Genomic DNA, 5,598 nt, shown 5'->3' on the forward strand with positions numbered 1-5,598 from the left:
GCTACTCGGAAGGCTGAGGCGGAAGGATTGCTGGAGCCCAGCAGGTCGAGGCTGCGGTGGCCGGGAGCGGCCACTGCGCTCCAGTCTGGGCAACAGAGTGAGACTCCAACGCAAAAAAAAAAAAAATAGAAAAAGAAAATCTTAGCTGATTTGATGCATTTAAGACAGGCACAAGTCTGCTATTTTACCTTCATCCAGCAATCACAGCATAAAGTATTTTGCCAAGGTATTACATTGGAGACCTAGAGTTTAGAGTTCTAATACCTAATCTGGACTCATTCCTGAGTTCAACAATTTAACTCATATTTTCCCCTTATTTGTAGGATGAAAAGTGCATTTTTTGACATTTCCAAATAAAAGTAAACAATTATATAGGCTTGTTATAGAAAAAAATATAGCAGGGCGCAGTGGCTCACGCCTGTAATCCCAGCACTTTAGGACGCTGAGGCCTAAGCCCAGGGGTTTGAGACCAGCCTCAGCAACTTGGCGAGATCTCATCTCTACAATAAATCAAAAAATTAGCTGGGCATGGTGGCGCATGCCTGTAGTTCCAGCTACTTGGGAGGCTGAGGTGGAAGGATCACCTGAGCCCAGTCCAACAGGTCGAGGCTGCGGTGGCAATAAGCATGCCCATGCACTCCAGCCTGGATGACAGAGTGGTACTACAACTCAAAAAATATATATATATATAGCCCATTAAAAAATCATTTAAAAATGTTATAGTCTTTTGGTAAGGAATGAAGAGTCAGAATTTAGCTTTAAAAAATAATTTTTGGGGCCATGTACGGTGGCTCAAGCCTGTAATCCCAGCACTTTGGGAGACCGAGGTGAGAGGATTGTCTTGAGCCCAGGGGTTCGAGACCAACCTGAGCAACTTGGCAAGACCTCGTCTCTACAATAAATCAAAAAATTAGCAGGGCGTGGTGGTATGCACCTGTAGTTCTTGCTACTTGGAAGGCTGAAGCGGAAGGATCACCTGAGCCCAGCAGGTTGAGACTATGGTGGCTGTGACCATGCCACTGCACTCCAGCCTGGGCGACAGAGTAAGACTCCAACTGCAAAAATGAAAATAAAAATGATAATAATTTTTCAGCTGCGCATAGTGGCACGTACCTGTAGTCCCAGCTAATCCAGAGGTGAAGGTGAGAAGATCCCTCGAGCCCAGAGTTAGAGTCCAGCCTGGGTCACAAGGACCTATTTTCTAAAAAAAAAAAATTATTTTTTTCTGTACACTGAAAACATTTCAATATGTAGACTTCGTTAATATTTAAAACCTCTAAATAGGTTGCCAATAATAGCAATAAAAATAATTGACATTTTAAATTAAAAAAAAAAATTTTTTTTTTGAGTTGGAGTTTCATTCTATCACTCAGGCTGGAATGCAGTAGCACAATCAAGACTCACCACAACCTCGACTTCCTGGGCTCAGACGATCCTTCCATCTCAGCCTCCTGAGCATCTAGGACTATAGACATGTACCACCATGCCTGGCTAATTTTTTGTAGACATGGATCTCGCTATGTTACCCAGGCTGGTCTTGAACTCCTGGGCTCCAGCAGTCTTCCTGCCTTGGCCTCCCGCAGTCTTCCTGCCTTGGCCTCCCAAAGTGCTAGGCCCTTCTACCCTCCTAAGTACCTGGGACTACAGGCATGCATCACCATGCCTGGCTAATTGTTTGTAGCCGTGAGGCCTCACTATGTTGTCTAGGCTGGTCTCAAACTCCTGGGCTCAAGGGATCCTCTCACCTTGGCCCTCCAAAGTGGTTGGCTTACGGCATGAGCCACTGTGCCCAGATTTTTGAGAGCTCATTTTGTATCTATCAGGCATTTTGCTAAGGGCATCACATGCAGTGGTCTTATTTGACTTATTATTAAGTGCAGTGGCACCAACACAGCTCACCACAGCCTTGACCCCCTGGACTCAGGCAATCCTCCCACCTCAGCCTCCTGAATACCTGGGACTACAGGCGCTTGTCACCATGCCTGGCTAATTTTTAAAAATGTTTTGCAAAGCCAGGCTTGGCGGCTCAGTCTGTAATCCCAGCACTTTGGGAGGCTGAGGTGAGTGGATTGCCTGAGCTCGCGGGTTCGAGACCTGCCTGGGCAACTTGGCGAGACCTCATCTCTACAATAAATTAAAAATTAGCCGGGCATGGTAGCGCACGTGTAGTTCCAGCTACCTGGAAGTCTGAGGTGGAAGGATCACCGGAGCCCAGCAGGTCGAGGCTGCGGTGGCCGGGAGCGGCCACTGCACTCCAGTCTGGGCGACAGAGTGAGACTCCAACTCAAAAAAAAAAAAAAAAAATGTTTTGCAGAGGCCAGGCTTGGTGGTAATCCTGCGCTTTGGGAGGCCAAGGTAAGTGAATTGCCTGAGCCTGCGGGTTTGAGACCCGCCTGGGCAACTTAGAGAGACCTCGTCTCTACAACAAATAAAAAAAATTAGCTGTGCGTAGTAGCACGTGTCTGTAGTTCCAGCTAATTGGAAGGCTGAGGCGGAAGGATCACCAGAGCCCAGCAGGTCGCGGCTGTGGTGGCTGGGAGCGGCCACTGCACTCCAGTCTGGGTGACAGAGTAAGACTCCAACTCAAAAATTAAAAAATGAAATAAAAAATAAAATAAAAAAATGTTTTGCGGAGTCGAGGTCTCACTATGTTGCCCAGACTGGTCCTGAACTCCTGAGTTTAAGAAATCTCCTGCTAGCTGGGCTCGGTGGCTCAGTCTGTAATCCCATGCTTTGGGAGGCTGAGGTGAGTGGATTGCCTGAGCCCGCGGGTTCGAGACCCGCCTGGGCAACTTGGCGAGACCTCATCTTTACAATAAATCAAAAATTAGCCAGGCATGGTAGTACGCACCTGTAGTTCCAGCTACTTGGAAGGCTGAGGTGGAAAGATCGCCGGAGCCCAACAGGTCGAGGTTGTGGTGGCCAGGAGCGGCAATACACTTCAGTCTGGGCGACAGAGAAACCCTGACTCAAAAAAAAAAAAAAGAAATCTCCTGCCTCGGGCTCCCAGAGTCCTGGGATTACAGGCCTGAGCCACCATGTCCAGCCGATCTTATATAACTTAGTTACTTTGGAGGCATGCATTTCTTTCAGCAACCAACATCATAGAACTGTAAAAAATGTGTTAACTTATGAATTTAAGTATTTCAGTGGATTCCCCACATTCCTGGATAAAGTTGCCAAAATATTAATAATTATTGAAACAGTGACTAGTACATAGGGCTTTATCATGCTATTCTGCTTTTGTGTTTGCATGTATGAAAACTTGCATGGTAAAAGGTGAAAAACACCAAACAGCTTTTCCAGAGACCAGCTCTCCATCTCAAGCTCAGCATGACTGTTTACCTACCACACATGCCTCTCCAGTTGGAGAGGAATGACTGGTGGCACTTAACTTGGCCGTTACTACCCCTTCCCTAGTCCATCCAGACGGAGTTAGGAAATTTCTCCTCTGTTCTCACTTTTTATCTCTGTCATACACATATGAATCTGTACAAAGGTGTTTAGATCTTTCTTTGGTGGCAGATTTAGGAGGGGCCACTGTAGGAGGGGGTACTGTAAGGGACAAGTGTTCTTTTTACCTGCCACAACTTCTTCTGACTTCCTTTGGTAAGACCATCTCCCCTTTTATGGGGAACAAATCCTTGCTGGGTCCAAGTAGTTCAGACGGGCTGCTAATCTTAGTACCCCACCTTCCTGGCCATATGGGTGGGTGTATGAGTAGGTCTGGTCACACATACACCAAAATATAATTGACCTGTGGATGGACACATGCCCTGAGTCGGGTCAGCTAGAACCCTTTCCCACCATCTTACTTACAGATGGTAAAAGTAAGAAGGCCTCTTTTCCCCCTGGGATCACTAGCTGAGATGGGTGAAGCCTGGAGCTATCCCCAGTTATGCTCTTCCCACTTCCACTAGCCTATATGGGACGCTCATACGTAATGGGAGAGAACAGGGTCAAAATACTGAACAAAGAGTGGGAGAAAGCATAGATAAAAAGTGAGAGTAGCCGGGCATGATGGCTCACGCCTGTAATCCCAGCATTTTGGAAGGTCAATGTGAGAGAGTTATCTGAGCCCAGGGGTTCAAGACCATCCTAGGCAACCTGGCGAGACCTCGTCTCGACAATAAATAAAAAAACCAGGTCTGGCGTGGTGGCTCAACACTTTGGGAGGACGAGGCAAGTGGACTGCTTGAGCCTGGGGGTTCGAGACCAACCTGGACAACTTGGTGAGACCTCAGCTCTACGATAAATCACACACACACACACACACACACACACACACACACACACACACACACCTAGCTGGGCGTGGTGGCATGCGTCTGTAGTTCCAGCTACTTGGAAGGCTGAGGCAGAAGGATCACCTGAGGCCAGCAGGTTGAGACTGAAGTGCCACTGCACTTCAGCCAGGGCGACAAGAGTGAAACTCCAACTGAAAAAAAAAAAAATAGCCAGGTTGTGGTGGCACGTGTTTGTATTTACAGCTACTTGGAAGGCTAAGACAGAAGGATTGCCTGAATCCCAGAGGTCGAGGCTGCAGTAGCTATGATCGTGCAATTGCACTCCAGCCTAGGCAGCAGAGTGAGGCTCTGACTCAAAAAAAAAAAAAAAAAAAAAAGTTGGAGTGACAAAAATTCTCTGTTTGGTCAAACAAACAAAGTCAGGTTTCTGAATCTTCTCCTGGGTCCATCTGGGCACTTTATTGTGAAACCTAGCTTTAGCAAAGCACCCCTCCAAGTCAGTTGAGCAAGAAGTCCCCACTCTCGGTATCTGATGACCCTGGATATCTGATCAGAGCTGTCATCTGCCACCTTCCCCCAGGTGATGCCTGAGCAGCCTGGCCTGTCTTCAGCAAGAATCCTGTCAGGGTGGTTTAGCCAGAGTCCCAGTAGCCCTGATGTTTTCTCTTAGCAACTTTCACCCACTGCCCCCACCCTGTAGAATCCCACTTGCCCAGGCAAGCGGAGTTGAGCTCAGTCTTTCTCCCCCACTGCAAGACCTCATTGCAGTAGTTTCTGTACCTATTTTGACAGTCCTGAATAAAGTCTTCCTTACAGCGCTTTAACAAGGATCATTGAATAATTTTTTCGTCAACAAGAGAAATAATGATTCTGAATCGAACTCAGTCATTTCAGAAGTCCTAATCCGTTTCCCTATTCTTTTTTGTTGTTTGTTTTGCGTTGGAGTCTATCTGTTGCCCAGGCTGGAATGCAGTGGCATGATCACAGCTCACTGCAGCCTCAACCTCCTGGGCTTGGCTGATCCTTCCATCTCAGCCTCCTGAGTAGCTGGGCATGAACCACCATTTTTGTAAAGACAAGGTCTCACTTTGTTGCTTGTGCATCACCTTTTTGTAGAGACAAGGTCTCACTGTTGCTCAGGCTGGTCTCGAAATGTTTCCTGCCTGGACCTTCCAAAGTGCTGGGATTAAGCCAGGCTCGGTGGCTCAGCCTGTAATCCCGCGCCTTTGGGAGGCTGACGTGAGTGGATTGCCTGAGCCCGCGGGTTCGAGACCCGCCTGGGCAGGCAAGACCTCATCTCTACAATAAATAAAAAATTAGCTGGGCGTGGTAGTGCACGCCTGTAGTTTCA

The sequence above is a fragment of the Carlito syrichta genome, unplaced genomic scaffold, assembly GCF_000164805.1.
Source record: "Carlito syrichta isolate Samal-C Ts95f unplaced genomic scaffold, Tarsius_syrichta-2.0.1 Scaffold307199, whole genome shotgun sequence".
Lineage (NCBI taxonomy): Eukaryota > Metazoa > Chordata > Mammalia > Primates > Tarsiidae > Carlito > Carlito syrichta.